The sequence below is a fragment of the Eurosta solidaginis genome, chromosome 2 (genome assembly GCF_040869045.1).
Source record: "Eurosta solidaginis isolate ZX-2024a chromosome 2, ASM4086904v1, whole genome shotgun sequence".
NCBI lineage: Eukaryota > Metazoa > Arthropoda > Insecta > Diptera > Tephritidae > Eurosta > Eurosta solidaginis.
The window spans coordinates 279030751-279052481 of record NC_090320.1 but is presented as its reverse complement, the minus strand read 5'-3'; the positions used below and the strand labels follow the sequence as shown (position 1 = coordinate 279052481).

General features: G+C 38.6%; 1 protein-coding gene across 2 annotated transcripts in view; it reads left to right on the top strand.

The window, feature by feature from the left end:
• The first annotated feature begins 11680 nt into the window (after positions 1–11680).
• qtc (quick-to-court) overlaps positions 11681–21731 on the top strand; it is a 112409-nt gene continuing 102358 nt past the window's right edge. Inside the window, exon 1 of one of the 2 annotated variants that reach the window (XM_067768162.1) lies at positions 11681–11822. The gene's annotated coding sequence lies outside the window, so the exon portion shown is untranslated. Of the gene's footprint in view, positions 11823–11846; positions 12084–21731 lie in introns of those variants that run through there. The other variant, XM_067768158.1, reaches the window with a different exon arrangement.

Below are 21731 nucleotides of genomic sequence, written 5' to 3'. Positions count from 1 at the left end.
TCACGCAGAACAAAAATTGGAAATCACCCTATGGCCATCAGAGGGTTGTGTCTCCGCTTTTCGGTACACCCTGTGGCTGTAGCTAGCTTTTAACCAGTGCCGCTAGATGGGTCTCCGAAGCATTATCTAAGCGAGGATAGGTGCTTTTTTCACGCGCAAACGTAAGCGTTGACGCGTGTATAAAAAAACACGGCTAATGATAATAATATATTTAATAATTTGGGAAAAATTTAAACAACGTGACATCAGGACGGACAAGGCGACAGCTGTTTCGATTATACCTTGTAAATCTCTTCAAAGCCTTTTCTCCCGGAAGTGGGAGTCGAACCCGCACTCCTACGATAGTTGAAATGGTTATAAACGCATTCAGCTACGTCATGCCTTAGTTGTTGTAAAGTTTTTCCCAATAAAAAAAAAAAAAACAAAAAAAAAAAAAAGCAATACGGGCAATCCCCGATTAAATCATAATAATATATGTTTGTATCATCGAAAATTTAAACATAATTTATTGGTGCAAAAATTTTAGAAAAATTCGGTATTTTAGTAGATATTAAAAATAAAGAAATTACAGATTTGAAAACAAAATTAAAAGTTTCTAGATCTCCTGGTTTTTGCGACATATTTTCTCTTAAGATTCCTATTTCAGAAAATATATTTACATATATTTTAAATGAACTTCCTCTTATTACGTGTGAACCTAATTATACTGAAAAAGTACACCATAAAACAGTTCACCGAATAGAAATTAAAGAAGTATCTCCTTTTTCTAAACCTCGTCGTCTAGATCTTATAAAATTAAAAATAGCAAAAGATGAATTTGAATTTTTAGTCAAAACTGGTATATGTTGACCTTCTAACTCTCACATCGCTTCTCCAAATGACTGGAGACCATGTGGAGATTACAGACGACTAAATTGTATAACAATACCAGATAGGTATCCCTTATCTCATATTAATGATTTTCACATAGATTAAAAAATAAAAAGATATTTTCAAAAATTGACTTCATTCGTTCATATCAACAAATACCAATGGCAGAAGAAGATATTCACAAAACAGCTATAACAACTCCATTCGGAATGTTTGAATTCGTACGAATGCCATTTAGATTACGAAACAGTGCTCAAACATTTCAACGTTTCATAAACGAAGTATTTTCAGGTTTAGATTTTGTTTTTGTCTATATTGACGACATATTAGTAAATTCATACGAGTAGTTAAACATAAAAGTCCAATGTTTTAAAAATAATTCAAGACAAATTTCATAAAAAAAAAATAATTTATTTCGTTTTAAACAAAAATAAATAATTTGTCTTGTACACATTGACACAAGTTTTAACTGTGAAAGTTAAGCCAATTCAAAGCACTTCTTTATTTTAAGAAATACCCTCATAATATCAAAAATGTTTGAAGATAAAGATGTTGCATGCGCGAACTTCGGTGGAAAGCAGCAGAGCGTAACAAAATTCTAGTGGGTCACTTCCACCACACCAAAAACTTTAACACAATTGGTAACATAATTTAAGCACAGAAATACACTGATTCGAGTTTTGGAGAGTAAAATTTAAAATTCTGAACACATTAGCTGAATAAAAAGTGTACAAATAATTATTAAATAACAAATACAGACAGTGGTAGTTTACAAATTCTGCTGTGGTAAGTGGTGAATGTGACCTACTCAAGGCGAATCTATACCAGGTGGTGGCAAAGCGAATTCAACCAATTCGCCGTGCAGAAGAATGTCAAGTCAAAAGAAAATTTTCATTGATTTCGATTAACTGACATGTTTCAGTACAAGGCGTTGTATGGAAAATTATTAAGAAGAAGCAATCAGCTGATGGGATAACACCACCTGTAATGAATTCGCCTTGGACCTACTAGAGGTTTTGCGAAGCTTGCTTCACACTATTTTTCGTCCCTGCAATGTCTCTATGTTAATATTCTCTCTGATAATATTAAAGCATATAGCTGCCGGGCAACGCATAAAATTTACTTGATGGTTACCATAGCAACGTGTAGTTGTGTGCGTTTCGGGTGATTGTCGCTTTCCCGGCCACCACACAAGCAGAAAGCACCGAGCACCATTTGTATTGAAAATTCGTAGCATGCCGACGTAAACATGTCATCGGATGACGATTTTTTATTGCTTGTAACTGCAGTTGTTTTGGCGGAGAAAAAGAAAGAAAATAAAAAATGGTTGATGAAAAAATATCATATTGCTTATTTTTTTCATCAAAGTTGGAATATGCTTCACACTTTATATTCCACAATGCTGGTAAGCATTCGTAGGTTTCAATAAACCGCAACGTAAAATCTTTTTCTTCCGCGATCTTGCTCATTGCACCATTGTAAATTTTACCAAGTAGCGCAACTAACAGCTGATCGGTGAAAATTCGCACATTCACACGCACAGTTCTCGACTCAGTTTCAAAACAAAACTGTAGATTATTTAATTCAAATTTTAAAGTGAGATAATCCTTACAAATTTATGTATACAGAATATATATGGCGTTTTTGTTGTTATTAAAACAATAGTTTTATTTATATTAAAGCTTTTATCATTTTTTTTTTTTAACTTTGAAAAATCTCCGAACACCATTCCTTCATTATATGACATTCGACTGCCTAGTCCACTGCCTTCCACTCTATTCGCAACATAACCTCTACTTAAGCTGCCAAACTATATAGTAAACAATGCATTGCACGTTCTCACAAAACTAACACATTAATGCTTGGCAACGACGTCGGCCACGATCAAATAGACCAGCTGTCAAGCGAAAAAATCTAAAAATTTTGATTTTCATCAACGCGAAGCCGACAACAAATACGTGTGAGCACGACATCGCCCGATACGCACACACCTACACGTTGCTAGGTAACTATCAAGCAAATTTTGTGCGTTGCCCGGCAGCCATGGCGGAACGATACAAGGTGGCAGCATGGTGACATACCTACAAACATAAATAAAAGTTCCATGTACTTTGGTTTTGTAAATTCGATGGAAAAATGTCAAAATCGTACTGTTCCGGCGTTGATGTATCAAATCAAATAAAAAAAGTTTATAATCAGCTGTCCCGTGCTTCTACCTTGTATGGTTCTTATGAACTGCTGAGAAGAATATCACCTTATTTCGGCTGCCGCTTCGAAAACGCTCTAACCCATTTTGACATTAGCTTTATGAAAAAGTTCTGAGCATTAAGAATGCTGACTAAGTGTGATATCTTATCTGTCAACTGCCTGACAGGCTGTTCAATATGGTTACTTTTTAGCGTTTTGACAGGGTGCTCAATATGGCGGCGCCTATCTTCAGCGGGTGATAGAAAGAGATACAGAATGAGACAGTGATAGTCAATTACAAATCAAGCGGCAATTACCCACCGACGTGTGCCGTACGTACGGACGTTTGTCGTACGCAACACGTTTGACCGAACCATAGCGGAATGATACAAGGTGGCAGCATGGTGACATACCTATACCTACAAACATAATTAAAAATTCCATGTACTTTGTTTTTGTAAATTCGATGGACAAATGTCAAAATCGTACGACACCTGAAGTTGATGTATCAAATCAAATAAAAAAAGGGTATAATCAGCTGTTCCATGCTGCCACCTTGTATCGTTGCGCCATGGACCGAACCCTCAAGCCCGTAGGAATCAATGTGTGCGTCTGCGTACATGTACATAACATATTTGTGTGTGTATTGTTTACAGATAAGCACTAGGACCGTTCCATTGGTTTATCGAGCTCTGGCTCTGGCCATCTCATTGGAACGATCTGGATCAACTTTATGAGAACTGGCAGCACTAATATTAAACATCTGTTTTGTTGAAAATAAGAAGAAACGTACACAAAATTTTAAGATACTGATAGAATTATTAACATTTAAATAGTTTCGCACGTAAGCAAACTATTTATTTTCCTTACATCATCTTCAAGTTGTTTACTCTTTCAGTGTTTTTGCTTTTAAATATGGCGAATTCTTTTATGTATACACAAATGTACACATATTTAGTTCAGTGCTACAATGGCTCAACTATATGGTTGGCTCATCTCACCAGCTGATTTTATTTTTTTCATTTCACTGTAGTAGGGATTGTCAGAAGGAGATCGCAAACTTAAAATGAAACCAACGAATTTACAACATTTTCTTACTACATACAAATGCTGCTAAGTTTTATGTTTTCATTCCATTCCATTCGTCTAACAGCAACACTCTGATTTTGGCAATGTGAACAAATGTATATTGTTGCTGTAGAGATGAACCAACCATATAGTTGAGCCATGAGTGCTACCAACTCAAAAGTGGTTAGCTGTCAAAAAATCTACTACAGAAAACGAAACGAACAGAACTGCTGTACGGATCAGAAATTGAACCAGATAAATATCAGGATCACAACGTTGTTGTTGCATTTGCATGTTAAATTTCTATCCGTATCTCGCTCAAGTCTCAATGGAACGTAACTACTGTTACCATTGACCAGTTTGCATGCATGCTTATGGAAACATCAACTTTTTCCAATTTAATTTTTGATGTTGTAAAAGGCTGGAATTAATATTAAATAAATATAAATAGATTACATATTTATAATCTGCACTTTTACAAAATTATTTCGAATTATTTTCACAAAAGTTTACTAGGCAACTCTGTCTAGTGAGAGAGCGATCAGCTGACACGTTCTTACGGAAAAAATCAAAATTGTTTTGATTTCTACGTTTCGGGCTACGTACGTACGGGCGTTGCACGTCGGTGAGTTTTCGTTTACATTGCACACTCATTAGGTATAGACTTGACTTGACTAGGCGTAAACTTGGCAACTTAGCCACGATTATACTCCACTTAGCGCATACAATCTGGCATCATAATCAGGTTTGATATTTACTTTTAAATAAATGTCAATTTGTATGACAAAATGTCAAAATGACATGGAAACAAACAAATGGCATCTCAAAATGTAAACGTCAATTAGAACTTACATAGAAAATCAAAATTCAACAGACTTCTAAGTCAAGTTAAGTGTTGCCAAGTTTTGAGTAATCAGTAACATGCACTGTTCATTTAACAGAACTATAAGTGACAGTTCTCAAGTCAAGTCAAGTCTATGCTAAGTATCAGTAATGGAGCTTTAACTGCCGCATTAGTTACCATTCACAATGGTTCTGAGGTAGGCCGTTCTTCAGCTAACTTTTGAAGTAGACCGTTAATGAAAAAATTTTTCATATAGTGCGTTATTCAAACGTTTTCGAAATAACAGTCGAGATTTGGGTGATAGTTATTCCACTCAGCAGCGACTCAGTATTATCTGGAAGGATAGAATTAACTTGTTACATATATAACCGGAAATTGAGAAACATCTTCAGGCTACACACAAGAAGGGGAGACTGTAGATAACATATTATACATCAGCTCTAAATGTACAAAACGAGATCCACCGGATGGAAAAATGTTTATTTGCTTTGAAATCAGATCATTGAGTTTTGTAACGTCTATAAGCGGCTGTACTTTCCCGAAAAATAGGACTTCCTTTGATTTGAAATTGGATCTCGCAAAAATAAATAAGCACCAGCATAAGTTTTTTGAATTTGCAATATAAGATATAATCCCGGGATTTAGGGATGAAAAACGAATCGGGAATCCCGCAATTCGGGATCGGGGTTCGTGGGACTAAGTGCCTTAGTCAATACACGGCGTTCGACACTTCTCCCGATATTTTTATACCCAGCGTGCTTTGCACACAGAGTATATTAACTTTGATTGGATAACGGTTGGCTGTATAGGTATAAAGGAATCGAGATAGATATAGACTTCCATATATCAAAATCATCAGTATCGAAAAAAATTTGATTGAGCCATGTCCGTCCGTCCGTTCTTCTGTCCGTTAACACGATAACTTGAGTAAATTTAGAGGTATCTTGATAAAATTTGGCATGTAGGTTCCTGGGCACTCATTTCAGATCGCTATTTAAAATGAACGATATCGGACTATAACCACGCCCACTTTTTCGATAACGAGAGTTTCGAAAAACAGAAAAAGTGCGATAATTCATTGCCAAAGAGGGATAAAGCCACCAAACTTTGTACGTGGGTTGACCTTATGACGCAGAATAGGAAACTAGTAAAATTTTGGACAATGGGTGTGGCACCGCCCACTTTTAAAAGAAGATAATTTCAAAGTTTTGCAAGCTGTACTTTGGCAGTCGTTGAAGCTATCATGATGAAATTTGGCAGGAACTTTAGTCCTATTACTATATGTGTGCTAAATAAAAATAAGCAAAATCGGAGAAAGAACACGCCCACTTAAAAAAAAAATTTATTTTTAAAATTTTTTTTTAAAATTGAATATCAATTGTTTTTGTTTTTATCGGCCTATTGATAAATCATTCAGCTCATTAACGCCTTTCATTTGATGCCCATATCGTACAAACATATTCTAGAGTCACCCCTGGTCCCCCTATATGGCGATATCTCGAAAAGGCGTCCACCTGTAGAACTAAGGACCACTCCCTTTTAAAATACTCATTAACATTTGATACCCATATCGTAGAAACAAATTCTAGAGTCACCCCTGGTCCCCCTTTATGGCGATATATCGAAAAGGCGTCCACCTATAGAACTAGGAACCACTCCCTTTTAAAACACTCATTAACACCTTTCATTTGATACCCATATCGTACAAACGCATTCTAGAGTCACCCCTGGTCCCCCTTTATGGCGATATCTCGAAAAGGCGTCCACCTATAGAACTAAGGCCAACTCCCTTTTAAAACACTCATTAACACCTTTCATTTGATACCCATATCGTACAAACGCATTCTAGAGTCACCCCTGGTCCCCCTTTATGGTGATATCTCGAAAAGGCGTCCACCTATAGAACTAAGGCCCACTCCATTTTAAAATACTCATTAACACCTTTCATTTGATACCCATATCGTAGAAACATATTCTAGAGTCACCCCTGGTCCCCCTTTATGGCGATATCTCGAAAAGGCGTCCACCTATAGAACTAGGAACCACTCCCTTTTAAAATACTCATTAACACCTTTCATTTGATACCCATATCGTACAAACGCATTCTAGAGTCACCCCTGGTCCCCCTTTATGACGATATCTCGAAAAGGCGTCCACCTATAGAACTAAGGCCAACTGTCTTTTAAAACACTCATTAACACCTTTCATTTGATACCCATATCGTACAAACGCATTCTAGAGTCACCCCTGGTCCCCCTTTATGGCGATATCTCGAAAAGGCGTCCACCTATAGGACTAAGGCCCACTCCATTTCAAAATACTCAACACCTTTCATTTGATACCCATATCGTACAAACGCATTCTAGAGTCACCCCTGGTCCCCCTTTATGGCGATATCTCGAAAAGGCGTCCACCTATAGAACTAAGGCCCACTCCCTTTTAAAATACTCATTAACACCTTTCATTTGATACCCACATCGCATAAACACATTCTAGAAGTCACCCCTGGTCCACCTTTATGGCGATATCCCGAAATGGCGTCCACCTATAGAACTATGACCCACTCCCTTTTAAAATACTCTTTAATACCTTCCATTCCAAACACATTCCAGGGTTACCGTGGGTTCATTTCCCTACATGATGATTTTCCCTTATTTTGTCTCCAAAGCTCTCAGCTGAGTATGTTATGTTCGGTTACACCCGAACTTAGCCTTCCTTACTTGTTTAACTTATATTAGTATTCGACTTGTTCTAAATTGTTACCAAAATTGGTATACAAAAATTGGTTCACCCATTTATGTAGATTGAATATTAAAGTTTTGTCCTGTGAAACGATGAAGTGAAAAAATACTTTATACATTTGAATAAATTTGGTCTGTTGTGCCCTCATCTCCTTCACAGCATCTCATTAAATCCGACTTACCTGATGAAGTCTAGTAATTGTCGTGGCTTTTAAGGTCTGAATGTGGGAACGCTATAGATATGGCGATATCGGAAACTTCGTTTGTTCAGCCGTCTCCGCTGATCGATCAAAGAGCCGACAAGCATCACTCGATTGTGTATACCCAATTTAAGCTTGTGGCTGTTGAGTCTGCAATGTTCTAAAAGAATATTTGAATAATTCTTAGTATATTTTTTGAAAGGCCTATGACTACCATTTGTACTATATCCTCCCAACAGGAACTTAGATAGTCTTACGCCTGACGCATTGTGTCAGTGTTCCTCTTTCTTCCAGTAATATATGTTTACAAATTTCCTGTGGGCCAGCTGTCAGAAGCCAAGTATGTCTCAACTCAGTACATTGTCTTATAGCGTATAATTCCGCTTCAAAGATACTCGGGTATTCTCCTAGATACACATATATTCTAGCGCTGGGTCCGAAGACACCGGTTCCAATCTCATCCGATGTTTTCGAGCCATCTGTGTGCCGGACGATCTTGTGAAGGCGTTGGATGCCCTCAAGTCTGGCTGAATTCCATGTTATCTTGGCTTCTGATATCCCGAGAAGATCTCTCTTAGTTTCTCTATTTTCCTGATGAAATAACTTTTCCTGCTAATGGGTTTAACTTATATGGTATACATCCATTTCAGGTTATGTGCCCTGCAGCCACAGGATTTGCTTGCTAAACATTTGCATACCATTATTAGATTCACATGGAGTGAAAGTGTTGCTTTCATATGAGCTTTGTGCTAAGATGACCTCCAAGTACTTTACATCGATTCTACGTTCCAGTTCTACGTCATCTATGGCTATTATTCTAAGGGCTGGTAAGACATTCTTCTGGTGAAAAGGATGACGGCCGCCTTTGATGTGTTGATGTTAAGCTCTCCACCGCTGAATCATCTCTTTGTTAAGCTTAATGCTCTTTGTATGGTATCACGTAGCGTGCTTTAGAGCTTATCCCTTGAAATAATTACTATATCATCCGCGTAATATTAGCATATGATACCTTATCTTACTGACTTTGCAGGAGTTTATCCGCTACTATGCTTTTCAGAAGATGTGAAAGAACATCTCCTTGGGAATTCTCCTTCGTGGTATTGACCTGAACTGCGGTGTTCTCTACCTGGGCTTTAGTGATTATCGTAGTAGAGCGCGTATACATCTTTGGATATGCCCCTGAATTCCTTCACCTCGCACTGCTATATTAAAGCTTCCAAGACGTATTGTCGAACGCACTTTCGATGTCAAGAAAAACGCAGAGCAGAAGTATTTGCTAAGCCTTTAAACCAATCGAGCGGTAGGTAGATTGATACCGCTTAAGTGGATGTCCTCATTTCGCCATTGACGGGATAAGCTGGAGACATTGGTGCTTTATCGGTAACCGTATCGGTAACCTTTTAACAGCTGATTCGACCAACCTTATGAGAATCAATGCAATCGATTATTGGTGCCGCTAAAGTCGTAACCGTATCGTAGCCAACCAATTGGGTTTTGGTTTACCGTCGTAACGATAAACAGCTGATTACGTTAGGGATACGGATACAGCGATACGACATACGGCACCAATGACTCCAGCTATAACTTGTGTATTTTTGTTTAACTTAAACGTAAATAGGTATGTTTTTTGTGTATGTCAAGTACCTATCCTATCATAGAGAACAACGATCTTTCGTTTCGAATGTTGGCGCATTCACTTCTGGAATCACAAACCGCAACGGGAGATGAACGAACTGGCGGACAGACGAGCTGGTAGTAATAAAATGATAGGCAAGCAAAAGAGCGCACAAAAAATAAGTCAAAATAGGGCACTTCACTGCGATACAATTAGATACTCGTAGTTAGTATAACTACATATGTATGTAGTTAAATTACCAAGACGTTGTTTGGCTTTTGTGGCTCTCTATAACAACACTACGATATTTAAACCAAATGGTGAACTAGATACATACATATATACATTCGTATAAACAATTGTAGCTACAATATTTGCCAACTGCTTCAGGTTATCATTCAAGCTCCACACCATTCACGTTTCTTTTTATATTTTGACTGTAGACTCTCAATAAGTGGTAACAAAATTAAGTTAGAGCGCATCACGAAAGAAGATGATCTTTGGTTAACATAGGAGCTCGATTGAGTCTCCAATTCTAGGGTAGAAGACCTGTTCATATTAAATATAGTTATACCAGCTTTGCACTTGCTGGGTTGAACACTGCATCCCATCTGCCCGAGACGAAATTGCAGGTGGCAAGTGAAATCCGTTGGTTCGAGTCACCTGTGCATATAGATACTACTGTATGCATATTGCATTTACGAATTTGTCCTCTTAAGATAAAGATAAAGAACCGCTATTAACTTATAACATCTGCACAGCGAACAACTGGTCTAAGAGTGGCTTCTCATTATCCCATCTTTTCAGAATGGCGAATTTGTTTAACCTTTTAGCTTTGGAAAGAAGTTGGCTTTGCGAATCAGGTGGTTCACGCAAGGGCGTATGGGGGGGCGTTCCCGGTTCCGGTTATAGATAAATATTTCACATTTTTTTGGAGCACCTTTCTTATTACAACTGAAGTATCTTCCAATCAGTTAAATATGTATGTATGTAATCCCTTCCTGGTCTTGAAATAAGCACAGTACCCACCGGGTCCATACCTTTGCCTTTGGTAAAGAGGAGATCAGCTCTTTAGACACCACCTCGAATTAAATTTAGACAACTGCCAAAGCTCTTTGTATAAATCCAATTCGGGAACTGCACAATTCCTTCATCGGCAACGTTTAGGCGCCGCTGCTATAACCAAATAGCTATCACAGCGGTTGTTTGTTTGCCTTCAGTATTTCGACTTCTATCCTGGTTCTTGCCAAGCGGCATCCGTTGTAGCTATAGCTATAGCTATCCATATGTATTGGGAATAACCTTGTTGTTGTTGCTGTAGCGATAAGGACACCCCCGAAGGCCTTGCCATACAAATTGACATTTATTGATTACGATGCCAGATTGTATGCGCTAAGTGGAGTATAATCGTGGCTAAGTTGCCAAGTTTAGTCAAGTCTATGCTAAGTATCAGTAATGGGCCCTTTAGAAGACTGTTTTTTTTTTTTGACATTTTGTCATACAAATTGATATTTACGGATTGTTTTCAAAAATTTTTACACTCATAAATTAATTATTACTATCTCACAATAAAATGACAGCTAGAAAACAGCTGATTATGATGCCAGATTATATGCGCTAAATGGAGTATAATCGTGGCTAAGTTGCCAAGTTTACGCAAAGTCAATTGAAGTCTATGCTAAGTATCAGTAATGGGCCCTTTAGTTTATTTTTTGAAAGGCCTATGATTACTTTACCACTTTCTTTTTTTCAAAATTTTCAATGTTGTATTGCCGAGAGTTTAACCCAGGAGCTTCGGTGTGGTAGCGGAGCAAGCTACCACCTCATCATGGCGGCCACCTAGGCTGTTAAGCCCCAATTAATGATGATGATGATTAGGTACTTAAATATAGGTTGGTTTTTAATTGCGGGCTATTACTGTACTTCGTATTTTTTATGTCGATTTTTCGCTGTGTGTATGTTTGTGTGTAGGAATTTTTACTTGTGTTTTCTCATCAACACTTTTTATTATTTTAAAATTATACTTATTTTTTAATATTGCTGTTGTAGGTATTTTGCCACGACTTACAACAATTCTGTTTTCCACATTGCTTGTTTTAAGCTTTTCTTAATAATTAACGTACGGACGGGGCCAAAAGATACCTACGAGTACATACATTGGAAAACTCTTGCATCATTCATTTGTACATTCCTTCATTCATATATGTAGAATAAGCCGTTGTGTTAAGAGTTTAAAAAGTTTCAGTTGCGTTTTGTTGCCGGATGAGTGCTGTTGGTGAAGTTATTTTTCTAATTATGTATGTACTAAATATCTTCTTTATATGTGGTAATTAATTGTTAGTAAAACGTAAAACGTTGATTGAAATGTGACAATCACAAATTTTGAAAAATGAAAAACTGAGTTTGAGTTCATTAACTGGAAAACAGCCAAATATTGGAAAATTTAAAAGGTGAAACTGAAATGCTGACGATGCAAAAAATTGTGTTTTGACTGATAACTCTTAAAAAAAGAGACGATATAAAAGTTAAAAACGAAATTGTATCTGCATACAGCCAAGGTAGGTTAAACCGAAAATAAAACAAGTAAGGAAGGCTAAGTTCGGGGTAACCCAACATTACATACTCAGCTGAGAGCTTTGGAGACAAAATAAGGGAAAATAACCATCTAGGAAAATGAACCTAGGGTAACCCTGGAATGTGTTTGTATGACATGGGTATCAAGTGGAAGGTATTAAAGAGTATTTTAAAAGGGAGTGGGCCTTAGTTTTATTGGTGGACGCCTTTTCGATATATCGCCATATAAGTGGACCAGGGGTGACTCTATAATGTGTTTGTACGATATGGGTATCAAATGAAAGGTGTTAATGATTATTTAAAAGGGAGTGGGCCTTAGTTCTATAGGTGGACGCCTTTTCGAGATATCGCCATAAAGGTGGACCAGGGGTGACTCTAGAATGTGTTTGTACGTTATGGGTATCAAATGAAAGGTGTTAATGAGTATTTTAAAAGGGAGTAGCCCTAAGTTGTATATGTGAAAACGTTTTCGATATAACGACCAAAATGTGGACCAGGGTGACCCAGAACATCATCTGTCGGGCACCGCTAATTTATTTATATATGTAAGACCACGAACAGTATTCCTGCCATGATTCCAAGGGCTTTTGATTTCGCCCTGCAGAACTTTTTACAAACTTTTTCTAAAGTTATATTTTGCGTCAAAAAACCAATCCAATCACAATTTTTTATACGTTTTTTCGTATTTGGTATAGAATTATGGCATTTTTTAAAACTTTCGATATCGAAAAAGTGGGCGTGGTAATAGTCGGATTTTGCCCATTTTTATTACCAAGATAAAGTGAGTTCAGATAAGTACGTGAACTAAGTTTAGTAAAGATACATATATCGATTATTGCTCAAGTTATCGTGCTAACGGCCGAGTGGAACGACAGACGGTCGACTGTGTATAAAAACTGGGCGTGGCTTCAACCGATTTCGCCCATTTTCACAGAAAACAGTTACCGTCAAAGAAGCTATGCCAATACCAAATTTCACAAGGATTGGTAAATTTTTGTTCGACATATGGCATTTAAAGTATTCTAGGCAAATTAAATGAAAAAGGGGGCGCCAGGCCCATTTTGAAATTTTCTTTTATTTTTGTATTTTTTTGCACCATATAATTACTAGAGTTGAATGTTGACATAATTTACTTATATAATGTAAAGATATTAAATTTTTTGTTAAAATTTGACTTAAAAATTTTTTTTCTTTTTAAAAAGTGGGCGCGTTCGTCATCCGATTTTGCAAATTTTTTTTTAGCACACATATAGTAATAGGGGTAACGTTTCAGCTAAATTTCCTCATGATATCTTCAACGACTGCCAAATTAAAGCTTGCAAAACTTTTAAATTACCTTCTTTTAAAAGTGGGCGGTGCCACGCCCATTGTCCAAAATTTTTCTAATTTTCTATTCTCCGTCGTAAGGTCAACCCACCTACCGAGTTTCATCGCTTTATCCGTCTTTGGTAATGAATTATCGCACTTTTTCGGTTTTTCGAAATTTTCTATGCATTTTATATAGCGATCTGAGATGAGCGCCCAGGAACCTACATACCAAATTTCATCAAGATACCTCAAAATATACTCAAGTTATCGTGTTTACAGACGGACGGACATGGCTAAATGAATTTCTTTTTTATCCCGTTGCGGGGTACCAATATGCGAACAAAGTTAATATACTCTGTGAGCTCTGCTCAGCTGAGTATAATTACCAATCTTTATATAATTTGGTTAGTTATGGAATATTTAAAGAAGCCAAATAAAAGTTCGACAAGCGAGCTGCGGAAGCATATTTTTATTCACTCATTCCGTTTTGCAGCTTAACATAATGTGACCTTTTAGCTAGCTGAAATCCTGATTGCCAACATGTGCTACTTTGCACTGAGTACGCAGTTGACGGCAGAACAGAGGCGCACTCTACAAGCTCCTCGCATAGCCGCCTAGATATACGAATTTGAAGCACGTTTAATGATCAGCTGAGCGGTGTTCAACCGCATATGGTATTTTATGCGAATAGATACAGAAAACAGATAACGATTTGGGCAGTTGCCTAAGAAGTCACGCCAACTATGCCTGTTTCGCGATAACTGAAGTTAATTTGCACTAAGATCAGGTTTTCGTTCACCTTTTCTTTGTAACTGGGTGAAGATCTCCCTTTTCTCTGCTTCACAATGCGGATGTCGTAAGGAATACCTTTTGGACCGGAGCATCTTCATCCATCCGCGTAACATAACCCAGCTAGCGAAACCTTTGGGCTTATTAAGCCATGGCAAAGTTGACATAACTATATCCGTAGAAAACAGCTGATCCAACCAACCTTATGGAAATCAATGTAATCGATTAATGGTGCCATACCATAACGCTAACGCCATAACCATATCCTAACCAACCATTTGGTTTTTGGTTTATCGCCATATCCATAACCTAAAAGTTTTGAGTTGGTGAATTTAAAAACTTTTTGTAGATTTTATTCATTGTTTTGGATACGTTCTGACTAAGAGACTTATTTTTTGTGAAATATGTTTGTAATTGTTTGCGTTTTCTTAAATGTTATGAAATTTTCACGATTTTTAGGTTAAGGCACCATTAATCGTTCACATTGGAGATGGTTATGGATATGGGTATGGTTACGACTACGCCGTTAGGGTTATGGAAGTTTAATTAGCCCTTTGTGAAAAGCAATGTAGTTAGTCAGTGGTGCCATACCATAACGCCCTAGCCATAACCATACCATATCAACCAATTCGTTTTTATTTTTTCTCCATATCCATAACCTATAAATATTTCTTTTGGTGAATTCACTAACTTTTTGGATATTTTACTTTTTGTTTTGGATACGTTTTGACTAAGTGATTAGTTATTTGTGGAATTTGTTCGAAATTTTTTTTGCATTTTCGGTTTTCTTATGAAATTTTCACATATTTTAGGTTACGGCACCAATAACCGATGCTAATTGATATGGATAAGTAAAAATATGGTTATGACTTTATCAACTTTGCCAGGCCCTTTTATTAGTTTCACTATGCTTGTATATGCGAAAAGCTCAAGCAGGTCATCATTAAACCATCTTCGATACACACCGTTGTCAACAAGGCTAGAACCACTTGAACTCTTCCAAGGCCATGTTGTTGTTGTTGTATTAACGATAAAAACACTCCCCGAAGGTTTTGGGGAGCGTTATCGATGTTGGTGGTCCTTTGCAGGATATAGATCCGGTACTTGGGGTCGGCAGAGCCTCGCCTGCTAAATATGTGTATGATACACTTATATTTGTAACAGGATTCCCCTCGCGTAGGAGAGGTTGACAATCGGATTGCGGAAATTTTTTCTGACCTCGTGAACTATCAGCTCTATGAATTTTAGCCGCTTTTTGCGACAGGCATGTTACGCCCTTAAACCGCTGGGGTCACGGAGCTGATGAAGTTGCTTAAAGTCATTTAGCAAAGCCTTATAAACTTTGCAAGGAACTCAAACGCAGACATACTTAGCAACACAGGCAAATGCAGAGGGATCGTAAGTCTTCTCCAGGACTTGGCGTATCGTCAAGATGAAGTTGATTGTAGATTTACTCAATACTAAACTGTCGTATATATGGCTCGATTTGCCTGAAATTTGGTATGTAGGTAGCGTTATATCTAGAATAAAATGTCGGATAATTTTTCTTTCGGGAAGTGGACCAGGATACTTATTGGTGACTAGGGTCTCGAGAAATAGGACAAAAAGTGGACCCGGGCGCCCCTAGAATGTGTTTATACAATATGGATATCAAATGAAAGTCGCTGATGAGTGCTTTAGTACAGGGTAGTTTTCATACCTATTGGTGACTATGGTCCCGAGATATAGGCCAAAACGTGGACCCGGGCACCCCTAGAATGTGTTTATACAATATGGATATCAAATGAAAGCTGTTGATGAGTGCTTTAGTACAGGGTAGTTTTCATACCTATTGGTGACTAGGGTCTCGAGATATAGGCCAAAACGTGGACCCGGGCACCCCTAGAATGTGTTTATACAATATGGATATCAAATAAAAGCTGTTAATGAGTGCTTTAGTACAGGGTAGTTTTCATACCTATTGGTGACTAGGGTCTCGAGATATAGGCCAAAACGTGGACCCGGGCACCCCTAGAATGTGTGTGTATTTTGGATATCAAATGAAAGCCGTTGCTGAGAGCTTTTAAGTAATTTTCATTGTGATATTCGATTTAGTCGCATCAACCTGGCAAAACTGATAAATAAGGACATGAATTAATAATACCTACATACCTATTTACATACGTCCTATTCGATTTGCCTGAATTTGGTATATAAATTTGCCTATATTAGTATTTCCGATGCTTTTTTCCGGGAAATAGACCAGAGACGGACTGGGACTGGGATTAGGACTGGGACTGAGACCGAGAATCGGAATGGGACTGGAACAAAATACATACCACCCTCTGGGACTGGCAATAAGATATGAAGAGGAATGAGAAAAAATTGAGAGAAGAGAAAAGAGAGAAGGAGACTGAGAAAGAGATAGAATGAGACGAAGATGGAGATAGATGAAGCGAAAAATACGGAGGGAGGAGTGAATACAAAGATTAGGTAAAAGTGTAGAGGGGCGAGGGAGAGTTAGACGGAAAAAGCTTATTAAAATGTATGCAGATATACCAATTTAGGGCAGCACAACGTCTGCCGCGTCTGCTAGTTCATTATAATTTAGAAAAACAATTTTTCATAGAAACCCTTTTCAAACTAATTTCTCTTATTATTATTATTTCTAGCAGACCCGACAGACGTTCTTCTACCTTGGTTTATCCGCATAACTTTTAGGAGGTTTTAACCTCTTACTATCCCTACCCGTTTTCTCTATCCTTTTATTCACTCCTCTCTCTGCCTTTCTCTCTCTCCTTCTTTTCTCTCTACCATGCTCTGTTTATCTCCCTTCTCCGCTCCATCTCCCTATCTCTCTATTTTCATCTAACTCAATCACATTCTCAGTTTCTTTCCTCTCCTTTTCTTTCTTTTCTTTTCCTTTCCTTACCTTTCTTTTCGTTCCTTTCAGAAAATCTCACTGAAAACCTTCGCAATTAATTAAATAAATTTACGTGATAATTTAAACTTTATTAACGAAAAAATATTGATCACTTGTAAACATTTCTTTCGGGCTATTTATTTTTGTTTAAAAAATCACATCTTTGTTTTAATTAACCCAGATAACCCTAATGTCCTATATGTAGGACACCAACTTCATGTCGGCTCACGCACGTGCCCGATGGCCAGGAAATAACGGGAATGTATTTTTGCATGCAGTAGAAATTGTGCAACAGCGTTAGTAAGAGTTTACAGTCCCTCAGTGAGAGAAGTGCTCATTGTCTTATTCAGAATATTACTAATTTTGAAAAATGCAAAATTATAATATACGATTTCAAAAGTAAGTTAAAATTTATATGATACAATTTTACACATATTTTTTTTTTTATTAAGAAATTATAGAGAAATAAATGAGTTTTCAAATCTGTAATAACATGATAGAAGCACTAAACTGGTTGAGTATAAAACAGCTTATATTCTACCACAGTATGAAATTTGTATTAAGCACGGTAAATTACCAACATGCGGCCACCGTGGTGTGATGGTAGCGTGCTCCGCCTACCACACCGTATGCTCTGGGTTCGCACCCCGGGCAAAGCAACATCAAAATTTTATAAATAAGGTTTTTCAATTAGAAGAAAATTTTTCTAAGCGGGTTCGCCCCTCGGCAGTGTTTGGCAAGCGCTCCGAGTGTATTTCTGCCATGAAAAGCTCTCAGTGAAAACTCATATGCCTTGCAGATGCCGTTCGGAGTCGGCATAAAACATGTAGGTCCCATCCGGCCAATTTGTAGGGAAAATCAAGAGGAGCACGACGCAAATTGGAAGAGAAGCTCGGCCTTAGATCTCTTCGGAGGTTATCGCGCCTTACATTTATTTTTTTATTTATTTAAATTACCAACATACCTCAACGAAAAGCTTATATATGTAAATGATGCGCATTCATACGTAATCAGAGAAAACAATAATTTTATATTACCTCTTTTCAAAACAGAAGTGGACAAGCAAAATATATTTTATAAGGGCTTGAAATATTTCAATGAACTTCCTAATCACATAAAAAGTAGTAATAACTTCAATACTTTAAAAAAAAGTTTATTGGAGCATTGTAAAACCCTTCCAATAAGATAAATTTTTTTTCTTTTATTTTTTTTTTACATGATATATCCGATACTGAAGCGCGAAAAGGGAATGGTAATATTGGTAGCAGCAAAATACAATGCACCCGGCCCTAAGGAAAAGATAATCAGTCGCCACCTGTAACTCTAGACAGTTCCAACAACTAATTTCGCTGGAATTCGGTATTTTCAGCCTATATTTACTGTTGCTGATCGGAATCACTCGCATTCCAGCTCTCTCCGTGTAACGCAATAGTTCCTCTCTGATTTTCCAATCGAACGGCTGTAGTATGCAACTACCTTCTCCTGCCCATCGACCAGTTGTGATAAAACGCCTCCTATAGCATATCCACTCGCATCTGTATCTAGAATAAAGGTTGCTCCTGGAATCAGATATGCCAATATTGGGGCAGTGCACAAACGCTCTTGCAATGTTTGGAAAGCCACTTCTTGCTCCTTCTTCCATTCAAAATCTTTATTTTTCCTTGTAAGCTCATGGAGGTTATGGGATACGCTGGAAAAGTTTGGTACAAATCGCCGGTAATATGTGCACAGCCCAAGGAAACTTCTTAATTCATGCAAGTTCTGTGGTCTTGGCCAATCCTTTACTGCCTCTATCTTTTCATTTGCTGTACGGATACCTTCTGTCGTTACCTTGTGACCTAAATAATTTACTTCCTTTTTAAACAGCTCACACTTTTTGGGACCTAGTTTCAGACCAGCGCCAGCTATTCTCTGGAAAACTTCCTCCAAGTTTTTAAGATGTTCATCGAAGTTCTTGCCCAATACGATGATGTCGTCCAGGTATACCAAGCATGTTTTCCAGTGCAGTCCTTTCAATACCTGATCCATGAGTCTCTCAAAAGTAGCTGGTGCATTACAAAGTCCAAAAGGCATTCCTGTACATTGCCAAAGACCATCTCCGACCCTGAAAGCTGTTTTTTCTTTGTCTTCCTCCTTCACCTCCACTTGCCAGTAGCCACTTTTCAAGTCCAGTGTGGAAAACCATTTCGTACCAGAGAGCGAGTCCAGAGTGTCGTCAATTCTTGGCAATGGGTAGCTATCCTTTTTCGTGACGTCGTTCAACTTGCGGTAGTCCACGCAAAACCTCATTTTCACATCCTTCTTCTTCACAAGTACCACAGGTGAACTCCATGGGCAAGCTGATGGTTCGATGACGCCGCTGTCGCTCATTTCTTGTACGATTTGACTCACAACTTCCCGTTTTGCCAGTGGAACACTTCGAGGAGCTTGACCTATCGGTCTTGCGTCTCCAGTGTCAATTTGATGTTTCACAACATTGGTGCGGCCTGGTTTGGAACCATCCTGGTCAAATATGTTTGCGTACTTTAGGAGCAGTTGCTTTGCCTTACTATGATAATCTTCCTCTAGCCCCTCCGTCCATGCCGTGATGTCATTTTGAAGATTAGTATTACTAGATGAAACGTGTTCCTGGAGCTGTTCACAGTTAATAACTACTTCAGCCTCTTGGCATCTTCCCAAAATAGCTCCTTTGGTCAGTTTGAGTGGTGACTTGAACTCATTGAGTACTCTTACCGGAATACGTCCATCTTGTTTTGTCATAGCCAGGGTTTTTCCTACAAGTATGTTCAGTGCTGATTTGTTTGCTGCTTCGACAAACCACAATTTGTTTGTCCCACAATCTCCATCAACCTTTGCCCAGATGACTGGTATTTGCTGACTCTCTTCCACCAGCACTCGTTTACTGCTGTAGCCTCTCTCGTTGCCGAAACTAAGTGGTACATCCATGTTCTTATATCGCATGTTGTTGTAGCAATGCTTCGCCCCACCTACCAGCCGCGACCGATCACAAATTGTCATCAATATCCTCTAACGGGAGTCCAAGGAAACTTTCTGTTTCAACAGGGGTGGACCATAAGGAAAGGGGTGTTAGAGGCGTTGGTTCCACATTAAAATTAAAGAGATGGTTGGTGTCATGTGGGGACACATTGCAAGCGGGGCATACATTTTATATGTCGGGGTTGATTCTGGATAGGTAAGAGTTTAACCTGTTACAGTATCCAGAACGAAGTTGACACGCGTTTCCCTGGGGAGTATGCGTTCCTCTTCTGCGCGTTTTGGATACTTTTCTTTGAGTACTGGATTCACCGGACAATTCCCGGCATAAAGGTCCGACGCCTGTTTATGGAGTTCACCAAGGATCTGCTTGTGTTTTTTCGCTTCATACGGCTGGGTTCTCAGGTGCCGTATTTCCTCAAAATGCTTACGGAGATGACTCCTTAAGCCCCTAGGCGGTGCTGGTTCATCAATCAGATGTCTGTTGGGATGCTCAGGTTTCTGGATATTCAACAGGAACTGTTTGGTCAGCATCTCATTTCTCTCCCTGATGGGGAGTATTCTCGCCTCATTATGCAGATGGTGTTCTGGGGACATAAGAAGACAGCCCGTGGCAATTCTGAGAGCAGGCCTGTAGCTTCTTCCAGTGGGTAATTTTTAGGCTTAGCGACCATATGAGTGACGCGTAGCACGTAATCGGCTGGCTAATTGCTTTGTATGTAGTAATGAGCGTTTCTTTATCTTTTCCCCAGGTACTGCCAGCGAGGGATTTGAGGATTTTGTTACGGCTCTGAATTCTCGGAAAAATTGCGGCTGCGTGCTCGCCAAAATGTAGATCCTGATCAAACGTCACACCCAAGATTTTGGGGTGTAGGACAGTCGGTAGCGTAGTGCCATCGACGTGGATGTTCGAAATGGTCGACATTTGGGATGTCCATGTTGTAAATAAGGTCGCGGAAGATTTAGTCGGTGATAATGCCAGGTTTCGCGAGGCGAAAAAACTGGAGAGATCAGGGAGATAGCCGTTTATTTTATTGCATAGCTTATCGATCTTTGGGCCTGGGCCTGTGGCCATTATTGTGCAGTCATCGGCGTAGGAAACGTTTGTGACTCCTTCCGGTGGTGAAGGTAGCTTAGATATGTAGAAATTACACAAAAGTGGGGATAGGACACCACCCTGTGGCACCCCTTGTTTAATTCTCCTTGGTTTTGATGTTTCGTTTCTAAATTGCACCGATGCCTGCCGGCCACCCAGATAATTTGCGGTCCACCTTTTAAGACATGGGGGAAGGGTAGACCCTTCCAGGTCTTGCAGTAACAAGCTATGGTTGACCGTATCAAAAGCTTTTGATAGGTCTAGCGCTACGAGTACTGTTCTATGGTGGGGGTATTGATTTAAACCGCAATTTATCTGGGTGCTAATGGCATTTAGCGCGGTGATAGTGCTATGGAGTTTTCTGAAGCCATGCTGATGAGAGACAAGCTGCAAATTTGCTTGGAAATAAGGGAGCAAAATGGTTTCAAGCGTCTTTGCTACTGGCGATAGGAGAGATATCGGACGATACGACTCTCCTATGTTAGCTTGTTTCTCAGGCTTTAGTAGCGGGACCACCTTGGCCATTTTCCATTTCTCGGGTAT